The 14,756-nt window shown below is 40.5% G+C and overlaps 1 long non-coding RNA gene across 1 annotated transcript in view; it reads left to right on the forward strand.

The window, feature by feature from the left end:
- Nucleotides 1–1,597: 1,597 nt before the first annotated feature.
- LOC115286535 overlaps nucleotides 1,598–14,756 on the forward strand; it is a 144,301-nt gene continuing 131,142 nt past the window's right edge. Inside the window, exons 1-2 of the long non-coding RNA XR_003906111.1 lie at nucleotides 1,598–1,687; nucleotides 1,844–2,057. This is a non-coding gene — a long non-coding RNA (uncharacterized LOC115286535). The remainder of the gene's footprint in view (nucleotides 1,688–1,843; nucleotides 2,058–14,756) is intronic.

The following is a 14,756-nucleotide window of genomic DNA, read 5'->3' on the forward strand; positions in this document are numbered from 1 at the left end:
TTACCTGGCTCTCTCAAAAGAAAAATCATCGGTCTCTTCAGTTCAGGAAACTTTTCTTGTTTTGTTGGTTATTTATGCTCCTTAATTTTTCTTTTTTCTTTTTGTTATTTGTTTTTCCTTCTTCTTCAGAAACTGTTGTTAGATGGATCTTGGGCCCTCTGTGTTTATCTTCTATTTCATTCATAGTTTCTACCCTACTCTCTTTGCCTTAGGACCTGAAGTTGTTTTCAACTTTTTATCTAGGTTACCCATTGTATTTTTTGTTCTGCAAATCACCATCTTCATTGCCAAGAACATTTACAGAATTACTCCATTTTCCTGGTAGACTATTCTTGTTTAATGAATGTAAAACCTTTAACATTTTTGTTAGGATATTAACTAAAAACTTTAAATCCCTTCCCCCATCTCTCTTTCCTCTGGGATTAGCTGTTCTGTGTGTTCTTCCTGATCTTTCTCCTTTGTGTGGGAATGAGACCTTCCCTGGCAGACTGTTTCAATTTTTTGGAGAGCATTTATCTAGCTCTACTCTAAGGGCAAGCATTTCAGTGTTAACAGTTGTTCTGACTGTGGTATGTGGCACCAACTTGTTTAGCTGCTTGGAACTGTCTTGTATCTAACAGTTTATTTCTCGTCCTGCTTCTCACTTCACTCTGTATCTTCTTGTCATGTGTGCTGCGCAGAATAATGGCCACTGAAGATGTTCACATTCTAATCCCTGGAACTTCGGAAGACACTGCCTCACCTATCAGTAGGGGCTTTGCAATGTGATTAAGTTAGGGATCTTGAGATGGGGACAGGAGCCTAGACTATCCAGATGGACCAAATAATCACAAAGGTTCTTGTGAGAGGTAGGCTGCAAGGTCAGAGTCAGAGATGGAGACATGACAACGGGAGCATTAGTGGAGTGTTTGCCATGAGCCAGGGAGCGTGGGCAGCCTCTGGAAACTAGCAAAGACATGGAAACACATTTTCTCCTAGAACCTCCAGAAAGCACACAAACTTTGGTTGCTCTCTAAGACCCATTTCAGACTCCTGAGCTTCCAAAGATCCAAGGTAAGATCATCGGTGTTGCTTTAAACCACCTGGTTTGTGGTGAATTTGTGTACTCCAGGTCATGGAAGAGGTGCACATTTGAGGGAAGCTCACTTCCCACCCCACTGACTTTTCTCAGCATTTATGGGCTGGGGCCTTGTCCATCTATTTAGAACAATCCCATCCTCTTTTTAATTTCTGGAGGGCTGTCAGCATTTCTGATTGGGCAGTGGTCCACCCTGCCCTATTCCTAGTGCTGTCGGGAGATGGTTTTCTTTTCTGTTTCTTTCCAGTCATACGGGGGATTCGAGAAGGGAGAGAAAGTGTCAGAGTGCTCTTGGACTAACTGACACCCTGATGAACACAGGGGTTTACACAATGCTTCCAAAGCCTCATTATTTTAAAGTCACAGCTGTCAAAGATGACCCATCAACGGAATTCTGGCTCTTCCTCCAGCTCCCCGAAGCCTCACTTTAGTTCAGCACAGGCGTTTGTGAGACAGCTGGTAGAGATTAGCGGTGCAGGCTCCGTAAATTATGCAGAGTGTTTCTTCACAGAAAGATAACTGGAGTGAAGTACCAACCGGCCCCTGAGCACCAGGCTCCAAGCCACAGAGCCGGCAGCCTTTCAGCCATCTGATGCGCAATCCAGCCAGGTACTGCCTCGCTCCGGGCCCCAGGCTGGCCCTGCAATGAGGGGAAACACTGCTTTCCTCCAGGAAACTTTGGGAAAGTACCAGAAAGCTGGCCAGGCCTGTGTGGGAGTCCGTGTTCTGCAGTGATGACTACTGTCTCTTGGTCTCTTCCTGCAGGCTGTGACCTTATGGCCTTGTGAAGGCTCATTACTTGACTCCCAAGTTCAGTTCTCACATTTCTGCAAGTTCTGCAACTTCCTTGTGCTTCATGGAGAGAAGTGGGTTGGCAGCCTTGGCGTTCAAGGGGGAGAAGCTTCGATGTTCCCACTAGCATGGGCACAGCCCCCGACACACAGCCATTTCTTCACCAGTCATGGCTGAGACTTGGAAGGTAAAATGTCACTTTTATTGTTTGACTATTTCTATCATTTGTGGAACAGTAGAAAGTGTCAAGGTTTTGGAAGACAGACAGGCCTGGGTTTAATATTCAGCTCTGCTACATCCTAGCCATGTGATTGGGGGTACACTTCTTAAGCCTCCATAAATGTCAGATTTTCCCCTTTCAGCTGAAAAGGTAGATAACATTTGTAACAGTCCTGTTGTGAAGATTAAATGAAATAATGAACATAAAGTTGTTAGCACATAAATATTCATCCCTTGTCTGCCTCTACGGTGAGGGCTCACAGTGTCTTTGAAGATGCTAGCAAGAGCTAATGGTTCTCATATACTTTTTATGGCATTTTTTTCTGATTATGAACATTATAAATGTAAGCTTATGCAGAGACTTTGAAAAAACCCAGCAAATATTATAAACAGAACTCTTACTATCAATCTCACCCTCTCGAGATAACTGCTATTAGCATTTTTATTTTTCCCATTGTTTTTACAACAGTGATGGTGCGCGGTTGTTCATTTTGCACGGAAAGCTGTAACCTGCTTTTCTCACGTAAGGGTACATGGATGCTTATCTTACCAAGAGACGGATTTTCCTCTCTCAGCAGCTGTGGGTGTCTAGTCTTGGTGGGATTTGAGATGAGGAAGGTTAGACAGGAGGCGTGTTGGCCTCCTAAAGGGCAACATTCTAAGGAAATGAAGTATGGTGCATTGGTTTGCAATCCTATAATGTATTTATGCTTGTGTTTCAAGATGGCGTGTTTGGGGTATGAGAGGTTCAGTTAACAGTTTGCTTGGGCCCAGCTGGACCTCATGCTAGGGAGGCCAAAGACCACACCCTCTGTTGGAGCTGAGAAATCACCTTCATCAAACTTCCTCCTGACTGTATCTCCTCTGACACCTTGGAGAGGATGTATCATTTGGGTCTGAGTAACTGCACTGCCATGAGATGCACGTACCAGAGCATTCCTTTGCATTAAGCCTCAACCCAGGCCTCTGCAGGAACAGGACAAGGACCCAGCATGGGACTGGGGATGTCTGCTTATCGAGGCTAAGTCCAGGGGCCCAAAGACAGTTACGAGAAAAAGCTAGTTAGCGACCAGGTCCCCCCTCAGGAATCTATAATGATGCTCACTGGGCTCTCTGTGGATCTTCTAAAATTCTTTGTACATATATTTTTCTAGGAAAATAAGATTTATAGGGGAGTCTGTGCCCTGCTCCCAATTATTAAGAACTATTGATTTTAGAGAAGGGGCAGAGTGCATATTCTGCAGGCAGTCTCCTGGGAAAAATGATTTTTTTTATCACTGAGCCTTAGATAAGGACCAGAGAACCTGAAGTTATGTTCTTTGGCAAGAATCTGCAATGCAAATACTCAATATTGCCAAATAATGGAAGATTCACATGCTTTTATATCTATAATTATGCCTTCCTTCCTTCCTTCCTTCCTCCCTTCCTTCCTTCCTTCCTTCCTTCCTTCCTTCCATTTATCTAACATCTCTCTCTCTCTCTATTATCTATTGAGAGACTGGTTTGACTCTAGACAGACCTGTAAGTAATTTATCTTCTTATTACTTTCTTCACTGCCCACATAAAATTGGGATAGCATTTTACCTCCTGAGGTTATTGTAAGGATTCCATGAGGTAACATTTGATGTAAAGTGCTTAGCACAATGCTTAATATATAGTAAGTTCTCATTAAATATTTGCAATTATAATGATACTAATTGTTAACTCTAGATATATTATAGCTCTGAGGCCATTATGTGCTCAGAGGAAGTTCTTATACTGTCTACCTCTGTCCTGCCTTCCTTGGCACTATGCCATATGTTGGAATATTGAGTGTTAATGATTTCTGTTTTTATCTATATTTCATTTCTTTAAAAATGTACTCTTGGGTGCCTGGGTGGCTCAGTCAGTTAAGTGTCCAACTTCAGCTCAGGTCATGATCTCACGGTTCATAAGTTTGAGCCTCATGTCAGGCTCTGTGTTAACAGCTCAGAGCCTGGACCCTGCTTCAGATTCTGTGTCTCCGTCTCTCTCTCTGCCTTTCCCCTGCTTACACTCTGTCCCTCTCTCTCTCTCTCAAAAATAAATAAACATGAAAAAAAATGCTCTTTCCTTGGGTTAATTCATTAATTGATTGTTTATATATTAATTAGTGATAACATTGAGTTAAAATCTGAGTTTTAAGGGAAACTCACTGGCTAGTTTCATTGGAGTAACTCTCAGGATGGGCTGTGTTATGTTCCATTAATAAATGAGTTCAAAATCTTAGTGGCTTGAGGGGCGCCTTGGTGGTTCAGTGAGTTAAGTGTTAGACTTCAGCTCAGGTCATGATTTCGTGGTTCTTGAGTTCAAGCCCCGCATTGGGCTCTGTGCTGACAGTGTGAAGCCTAGAGCCTGCTTCAGGTTCTGTGTCTTCTTCCCTCTCCACCTCTCCCCAACTTGCATTCTGTCTCTGTCTCTCTCTCTCTCAAAAATAAATAAACATTAAAAAAAATCTTAGTGACTTGAACAAAAGGTTTATTTTGTGCTTATGCCACGTGTCTCCCATGAAGTGATTGTGGGTGCTGGTTACATACCTTCACCTTGGTTTGCAGGGTAGCCACCCTCTTGAGGGGTGCAAGTCACTGTATTATTGGAGGGAACGCCCTCCAAAAGCATTCCCACTGCCATTTGCATCCTCCAGCCTGCTGAAACACATGAGACTTTCGATTGCCACTCATTTGCCAGAACCAGTCACTTGGCCACACCCAACCACAAGGACTGGGAGTTAGAAGTACAATCCTACTATGTATGTACCTTAATGATTAGAAAGCCAGAAATGTCCCATGAATTTATCCATGGCTCAAAAAGTTGGTTATGATGAGATTTTAACTCATGTATGGAAATCAGTTTTGAATATCCAGGCTATTTGTCCTCCCTCGAGTCATGCTACATGAATGACCATCTAGCACAACTTCCGTGTAAAAAATGTAAATGCTTTGGAGGCCTGTGGTGATATCCTGATATGCTGGAGAAGGTGAAGCAGAAGGAATTGCTTCCCTCATTTGTTTTTCTTAATCACCTTCAGTTTGGTTTGGGTCTGTCAGGACTGGTGTTGATATGTTTATGAAAAACTGGTCTTTGGGGCATAATATTCTCCATATATGGTTGAAATGGAATAAGGAAGAGCCTTTGCTGATAGACATGGAAAGGGGGAAGGATTTCTTGCTGGAGTCCAGCTCCAGCAGGTCCAGGGCTCCCTGGAGGATGGAAGGTGTTGGCAAAAGAGAGTGAGAGAGCCTCAAGTGTCTTTCTGATCACCAGGCAGGCATCTCTGCACTAACCTGAGAGCCAGCTTTATTTATGGTAAAAAAAAAAAAATATATATGGGGTCAGTACCGGAGTGGCATTTACCTTAGGCAATGATTTCTGGTGACAAATTTCTTTGGCATGTAAAAATTTCCCAGAACATAGATTGGTAGAAGACTCATGCATAATCTTTATCAATAATGATTGGTGTAGGTGATTTAGATGCATATCATATGGGGAAGGAAGGTATCTTTAGCATTTAAATACAAGACAGTGTTTTTAGCATAGCCAAGGCAAAAGTTAGTTCTTTGTGAGCAGGAGTTTTCTTGAGGGGAAGTAAAACAGTTTTCTCACAAAATGTAATATTTGCTCCCATAAACACAAAAGAAGAAATTTCTATAATAAGTTCCTTCACAAGGTGCAATCAGCATATTTCAGGATAAGGCGACAAGTCATTCCCAATACCAATCAACGAGGTGCCTTGGGGGTCGGTGCTCAAGCAAAAATAATTGAGTGGGGGGTAGACATTGGTCACCATCTGATGGCGAGAGGCCTTGCAAACCTGCCTTGACCTCGCAAAGAGTATTCTCAACTTAGTGAGTTCGGAAGTGGCTCCCAACAATTTTTAGCATCACTCTGAGGCAAACTCTTTTGAAGGGGAGATGTAGAGGTGGCCAGAAGATATCCTGTGTGGAATGTGAGGAGGTAGCAATTTGGATTAATTTTAATCTTACCGATATCCTCTGTGAGCTGAGATGTTTTTCACTTCACAAGATTCTTTTCATCAATTATCTCTTGAATGTTTATAGTTATGAATTTGGTAGAGATTTTTTTTTGTTTTAGAGATGATAATATTGAACTACATAAAGGAAGAAGAAGGAAAAAACCCTTTAAAATACTTACTGAGTACCTGTTGCATGTCAGGCACTCTGAGACACTTCCATATATATTATTTGATTTTAATCTCCCAATAGCTCTGTAAGTCATGTATTTATTATAATATTAATAAGAAAACTGAGGCTTAGAACATTGAAATTGGTTGTATTTGGGGGCACCTGGGTGGCTCAGTTCATTAAGTGTCCAACTCAGGTCATGATCTCACAGTTTTGTGAGTTCAAGTCCCACATCTGGCTCTGTGGTGACAGCACAGGACCTGCTTTGGATTCTCTCTGTGCCCCTCCCTCGCTCATGCTCTCTCTCTTAAAAATTAATAAATAAACTTAAAAAAAAGAAGTTGTATTCAGACCACTTTAGATCCAAGTTTTCCTAATTGCTAACATCTTCTTCTTGGGCCTTCCCATCTCTTTTCTCTGTCTCCCTTGGGTTTATTGGGACTGAAGATATATTCTTGAATTAGTGTTGCCTCTATTCATAGTATTTCTCCTTGACACATTCAATTTGACTAAAATGATTAAAGTAATTTCCATTTTGTTTGGTGAAATATTACTAGAGCATCGAGGGCTCTATTGAGAGGATTGGAATAGCTGACTTCTAAACATGTCAGGGAGGTGTTAGGATTTTCTGTGCCAGGGAAGCAAGAAAAAGAAATCATCAGTGCTGATGCTACTCGCTGGTACCTGATACTCAAATACTGTTGCATTCATTGGTCTTCTTTTTCCCATTTCAACTGGATTCAATACAGATGACTTTAATACTTTGTCAAAAATTTCTAAGATTCCTATGTATAGATTAACAAGGAGCCATACTGGATTCAGCACAATTGCATCAGCAATAAAAATTTTAAAGGTCAAAGTGACGAGATTTGTTTACTCAGTTTAACATATACACATATATACACATGCACGGGTCTTATGACTTTATCTGGAATTTATTTTTCATTTTTCGGTAGTCTCTTGGGATATTCTGATTTGATATCTATGTCTTTGATCACTTGCCTGAAATCCCAAAGGTCCAAGACGCATAGTAATTTGACATTTCATTGAAGCATAAATTTGAATCACAGAGTTGATGAGAAATATAATTTGTAGAATAAATTATATACCTAGAAGTGAGGTCAGCCTGAAGTATATCATTTGCATCTTAACTTGGCCGTGTTTTGTACTCTGTGTCGCAGTATTTAGAAATAAAAAAGATATTGTATTCTGGATAGCAGTTGAAAATTGGTGAATTAAACCTAATCCTATTTCTTCTCATATTGCTCAGCGTGGGTATAGAAAAAGTAGTTAGGACTTTTACTAATATTTATGTTTTAAGAGTTGGTAAAATATGGCCACATGGGCTGAATCCAACCCACCGCTAGTCTTTGTAAATAAAACTGGTGTTTATTGTCAATGGATGCACTTAACGATACTATGGCAGAGTTCAGTGATTGTAGCCAAGATCATATGGCCTGCAAAGCCTAGAATATTCACTATCTGGTGTTTTAAGAAAAGGTTTGCTGATCCTTGTTTTAATATTATCCTTAAAATTTTTTGAATGTTTTATACTGTACTTTATATAACATATAATAGTAGTACATGTATGTAATTTATAAATAAATATTGACACATATTGGAGGTACATTAAAAAATCATTTACACAGGGGCACCTGGGTGGCTCAGTCGGTCAGGTGACCAACTTGATTTAGACTCAGGTCATGATCTCACTGTTCATGGGTTTGAACCCTGCATCAGGCTCTGCGTGGAGCCTACTTGAAATTTCCTCTCTCTCTTTCTCTTTCTCTCTCTTTCTCTGCTCCTTCCCTGCTCGCACTCTCTATCAGTGTCTCTTTCAAAATAAATAATAAAACAAATAACTTACTCCTATGTGGGCACATTTAAGAACTTTTGGACACCACAGGTTTTAAGCTTACTATTTAAGGAATGCTCACAAATGATTGCCGTTGTGGTGGTTGGTGTCATGAAAGGCACACATCTTGTTTTGGGCAATGTTTGTATTCTTATTATGCAAATTCTATGGGAGAAAGAAGGAGAACAGTGGCACATTAAGGGTGTCTAATACAAAATGGGAGAGAGGGAGCGGGTGGCGGGGGGGGGGGAAGAAAGGAAAAAGGGAGAGAAAGAGAAAGAAAAGAGGCTGGCTCGCTGTCACCAGCAGTGCCTGCTCAGAGCTGTAGAATACACCTGTGTTAGGTTCAGAGTCAAAATCAGCTCTGATCTGATTGCAGTAAGCGCTGCCTGCAGGGTGCGCTTTGAAGCATTGGAAAAGCTCCTCCCATCCGGGAAGAAAGAAAAAACAATCTTCAATTGCTTTTTCTCAAAAACTGAAAATTTCCTAGTCAGTCTACCCCTCAGATAATGGGATTTAAGGCTCTTTTGAAAATACATTTGTATTCTGGTTGGAGGGGGGAGCCCCTTAGGGCATCTGCAGCCATTAATTAACTCCTTTTGTTAATTAGCTCATTGGATTACTTGGTGCTTATTTCCTTGGCTGAAAAGTAGCTGAGGAGACCCTGAATACAAAGTCCTTCTTTGGTTTGGGTGAGAACAAACCAGGTCAGGATGGCCGAGATAGATCAGAGGTGCCCTGGCTCGGGGGTGGAGCACAGAGTCTGATCAGGCGGCCTATTCCAGGCAGCTCTGATCGCTGGTCGTCTGCAGGAAACAAAGATGATCACAAGTTGCTTCTCTTGAGCTTGAAGGTTCATTAGTCAGTGAGGTAATAAGGACTATATATTACCAAGGACTCAAGGCCCACTGAGAATTTCTCCTATATGTATTCATCTCGGCAGAGCAAAGCCATGCCAAGCTTAAAACTAATCTGCATTAATGAACAGTCTCCTTGATTTCCATGTTTATGATGTGTACTGGGTGGAGATTTGTTTCTCCCCTGCTCGCAGTGGGATGGCTGACTGATGAATCACCTTCTCCGAGAAGCTTGTCTGCTGCGCAGTAACTTTGCAAATGGGTGCAAATCAAAAAATCTTTTATTATTTCATTAAAATGATGACACAGGCTCCTAGTTTCCAAAATTATCTCCTCTCTTCACACGACCAAACTGAGGTTTCTGTCTTGTCGTGTGGGTGGGTGTTGAAGGAGTCTCTGCTGGTGCCGTATGTCAGAAGATGCAGCTACTTGGGACAGTTTTGACATATCCTAATTTTGCTAGTAAAGCAGGAGAGAAGACTGTCAGAGATTATTGAGAGTGGGATGAGAGTGAATTGGAAAGAAGAGTTTGGAACTGGGGCCAGATCCAGAAAGGCTAGAAACAGTGGGACAGGAGTGTGAGGAGAAATAGAAGGGGAACAAAATAAAGCAAAACGCAGATGGATCACTCTTGGGTTTTAAATTTGGGCTTTAAGCGGGTCAGCACAGGATACTTCCCAAGACAATGACCCCACCCCCCATCATTATTGTCATCCATTCTGGCATTGTGCTAATTGCCTTAGGTGTCTTTTTTTAAATTATTTTTAATTATCACAGTGACCTTTTAAGAGAGATACTGCTATTATTCCTATTTCTTTCCTTTTTTAAACAAAGTTGAGATATAATGCACAAATCATAAAATTCATTCTTTTTAAGTATACATTTCGGGGGCACCTGGGTGGCTCAGTTGCTTAAGTGTCCAACTTCAGCTTAGGTCATGATCTCTCAGTCTGTGAGTTCAAGCCCTTTGTTGGGCTCTGTGCTGACAGCTCAGAGCCTGGAGCCTGCTTGGGATTCTGTGTCTCCCTCTCTCTCTGCCCTCCCCTGCTTGCACTCTCTCTCTCTTTCTCAAAGATAAAGAAACATTAAAAAATTTAAAGTGTACATTTCAGTGGTTTAGGAAATTCACAGAGTTGCACTACCACTGCCACTATCTGATTCCAGAACACTTCCATCATCCCCAAAGCACTCCCTTGCCTGTTAGCAGTCACTCCTATTCTTTCCTACTCCACAGCCCTTGGTGACCACTCATCTACTTTCTGTGTCCATATTGGCCTCTTCTGGACATTTCGTGTAAATGGAATCATATAATATGTGACTTTTTGTGACCGACACCTTTCACTTAGCATAATGTTTCCAAGGTTTATCTGTGTTGTGGCATCTATTGGTACTGCATTGCTTTTTGTGGCTGGATAATATTTCATTGTATGATTGAGTCATATTTTGTTTATGCATTGTTTTCCCCTCACTTTTGGTCATATGAACAGTGCTGATGTAAACATGGATACACAAGTGTTTGAGTGGACATATGCTTTCAGTTCCCTTGGGTGAATACCTAGGAGCGGACTTGCTAGATCATATGGTAATTCCATGGTTAACTATTTGTGGAACTGCCAAAATGTTTTTCACAGTGGTCGCACCATTTTTCATTTCCACTAGCAATGTGTGAGAATTTCAAAATTTTCACAACCTTAACAATATTTGTTCTTGTCTCTTTTTGATTATAGCCATCCATGCAAATGCAACATGGTATCTCATGATTGTGACTTGCATTTCCCTAGTAACTAACCATGTTGAGCATCTTGTAATATCTTATTGGCCATTTTTATATGTTATTTAGACAAATGTCTGTTTAGATTATTTGCCCAGTTTGTAATTGGGTTATTTACTTGTTTATTTTATTGTTGAGTCATAATAATTCTTCATATTTATATATAAAGACCTTAATCAGTTAATGGCTTTCAACCATTTTCTGCCATTCTATGGGTTGTCTTTTAATTTTTTTTAATAGTAAGTATCCTTTAAGCATAAAAGTTTTTAACTTTGGTGATGTTTATTTATTTTTTCTTTTATTACTTGTGCTTTTGGTGTTGTGTTTAAGAAACATTGTCTAATCTGAGGTCACAAGGATTTGATCCTATGCTGTTATCTGTTTTATAGCTTTAGGTCATACATTTAGATCTTTGATCACTTTGCTATAATTTTAGTATGGTGTGTATACAATTTTTGCATATGGTGTGAGGTAGGGGTCCAATTTCATTCTTTTGTGTGTGGATTCAGTTGTTTCAGCACTATTTTTTAAATTTATTTATTTTTAAAAAATTTTTTAAATGTTTTTATTTTTTATTTTTTATTTTTTTTATTTTTGAGAGACAGAGAGACAGTGCGAGCAGGGGAGGGTCAGAGAGAGGGAGATACAGAATCTGAAGCAGGCTCCAGGCTCTGAGCTAACTGTCAGCACAGAGCCTGACGCAGGGCTCGAACCCACAAACCATGAGATCATGGCTTGAGCCAAAGCCAGACGTTTAACCGACTGAGCCACCCAGGCGCCCCTTAAATTTATTTTTAAAATTTATTTATTTTTGAGAGACAGAGAGACAGGGCATGAGCACGGGAGAGGCAGAGAGAGAGGGAGACATAGAATCCAAAGCATGCTCTAAATTTGGAGCTGTCAGCACAGAGCCCAACGTGGGACTTGAACCCACAAACCATGAGATCATGACCTGAGCTGAAGTTGGATGCTTTGCCGACTGAGCCATCCAGGAACCCATTTCAGCACTATTTGTTGTTAAGACTTGTTTCCCATTGAGTTGTCTTGGCACCTTGTTGAAGATTAGTTGATCATAAATGTATGTATTTATTTCTGGATTCTGAATTCTATTCCATTTATCTATCTATCATTATGTCAGCATCAAGTAGTGTTGATTACTGTACCTTTGTCATAAGTTTTGAAATTGGGAAATGTGGGTCCTCCAAATTTGTTCTTCAAGATTGTTTTGGGTATTCTGGATCTCTTGTATTTTTATGTGAATTTTAAAATCAGCTTGTTGGTTTTGGCAAAAAAAAAAAGCAGCTGGGTTTTGATAGGGATTGTGTTGAATCTGCAAATCATTTTGGTGTGTATTGCTATCTTAGTAATATTGTCTTCTACTTCCTGAATATTGGATGTGTTTCCACTTTTTTTTCAATTATATTTTGTAGTTTTCCAATGCAAAAGTTTTTCACTTTTTGGTTAAATTTTATTTCTAAGTATTTTATTCTTTTTGTTGCTATTGGAGATGGAAATGTTTTCTTAGTTTTCATTTTGGATTGTTCATGCCAGTGTATAGAAATACAGTTGGTTTTTGTACATTGATCTTGTATTCTGTAATCTTGCTGAACTCATTTATTACTCTAGTAGTCTTTTGATTTTGTGGATTTCATCGCATTCTTATGTGCAAAATCATATCATCTGTAAAAAAGAGGTAGTTTTACTTCTTTCTGTAAAATTTTTTATTGATTTTTTGAGAGAGAGAGACACACACAGACAGAGACAGAAACAGAGACAGAGGCAGAGGCAGAGACAGAGAGACTGATTATGAGTAGGGGAGGAGCAGAGTGAGTCAGAGACACAGCATCCGAAGCAGGCTCCAGGCTCTGAGCTGTCAGCACAGAGCCTGACATGGGGCTCAAACACACAAGCGGTGAGATCATGACCTGAGCTGAAGTCAGATGCTCAACCAACGGAGCCACCCAGGTGCCCCAATTCTTTTCAGATATGGATGCCTTTGTATCTATTTCTTGCCTAGTAGTCTTAACTAGACCTCCAGTAGAATGTTGAATAGAAATGGTGAGAGCTGACATTCTTGTCATCTTCACCAATACCCTTTAGCTTTTTGCTTTGCCACCTAGCTGTACTATGTCATAAATTTTATATAACATACATATAAATACACACATTATATATAAAATGTATGATATGTGAGATTACTGTATAATTATATGTTATGCACATAAGATGATATAATTATATATGTTATTGACCCGGCCCACAGGTCAGTCAACACAGGTCCTGAGGGAGGGAGGGAGAATTGGGGGGCAGGGGGCACAGAGAATGGAGGCAAGACAAAGTCTCTGATCAAGCCTCGTTTATTGAGAGAATATACACATCTTATAAAGGGTAGAAGGCAGGAAGCAAGACAGCTGAGTAGGTTGTTTGCTAGGAAACAGGGTCACGTGATTTTTAGGAAAAGGCTTGGGTAAAGGGGAAACTGAAACTGCGATTTTAGCACAGCGCCTGAGGGGCAGATAAGAAAGCCCAGACTGGCTGTCTCCAGCCCTGAATTGGGAGTGACACTTCCCTGCCTGCAGGCGGCTGATCTTTGTTCTTCTGGCAGCTTTCCACATGTTATATATTTGTATTATTGATTCCACAGAGCTCTACTGGCTTGGACAACAATGCTTAAATTTCTTACTAATAATGAGTGAGAATTTCCTCTAGCTCCAAGTCTCTGTTATGGCTTATAGCTTAGGGCTGGGATTTAGGAATGGTAGGCCTGGGGAGTGGGTTTATTTTTATGACACACACACACACACACACACACACACACACACACACACACAGAGTCAGGCATGGCTTTGGCACTTAGTTGCATTATATATAGTGCACTTTATGTAATATGTATGTATATTATATATAATTTGTATATACTGCAAATCACCTACTGCTCAGTTAACACTCTCTTCCCATTCTTCCTGTTCTTCCCCCATGGAGTCAATTCTAGAACATGCAGGTTTTGCTAGACCTAGAGGAAACTGCAAGGAATTGTACTCTGACTGAAGAAAATATACAAGGGGGGAGCCTGGGTGGCTTAATTGGTTGAGTGTCTGACTTTTGTTTTCGACTCTTAACATGATCCCAGGTCATGGGATCAAGCCCCACACTGGGCTCCACACTGAATATGGAGCCTGCTTAAGATTCTCTCTTTCTCTCTCTCTCTCTCCCGCCGCCTATTCCCCAACTTGTGCAGACTCTCTAAAAAAAGAAAATAAATAAAGTGTATGAGATGACTATAACTGAGCTTTTATATGTGTGATGACCATGTAATTTGTCATCAAAATGGCACAGTTCTGAGCGTGAAAGGGGAAATTACTAATAATTGAGAAGAGGCAGCAGATGAAAGCTGGACCTGCAAAGAAAAACAGACATAAATTAAGGTTACTCATAAAAGAAGAATAAGATATATTTTTAAGTATCTATTTAATGCTTTGATTTGAACACCAAATGTCAAAAAATGTATGGCACATGCTTTATCATACCAATCCCCATTGTCTGATGAAATGTGAGTCTAGAATTACATTCTGGCTTCTGTTCTAAGGGAGCTTCCGGGAGTGGTTCAATGTGCCCTCTTGCAAAACAGCCTTAGATGGAAGTGTGTTTTTTTTTTTTTAAATCGTTTATTGTCAAATTGGTTTCCATATAGCACCCAGTGCTCTTCCCCACAAGTGCCCTTCTTCAACACCATCACCTCTTTTCCCCCTCTCCCTCCTCTTCAACCCTTGGTTCCTTTTCAGTATTCAATAGTCTCTCAGGTTTTGTGTCCCTCTCCCTCCCTAACTCTCTTTCCCCCTTCCCCTCCCCATGGTCCTTCATTAGGTTTCTCCTGTTCTTCTGTTAGACCTATGAGTGCAAACATATGGTATCTGTCCTTCTCTTGCCCAACTTATTTTGCTTAGCATGATACCCTCAAGGTCCATCCACTTTCCTACAAATGGCCATATTTCATTATTTCTCATTGCCATGTAATACTCTATTG

Source organism: Suricata suricatta, chromosome 3, assembly GCF_006229205.1.
Source record: "Suricata suricatta isolate VVHF042 chromosome 3, meerkat_22Aug2017_6uvM2_HiC, whole genome shotgun sequence".
Classification (NCBI taxonomy): domain Eukaryota; kingdom Metazoa; phylum Chordata; class Mammalia; order Carnivora; family Herpestidae; genus Suricata; species Suricata suricatta.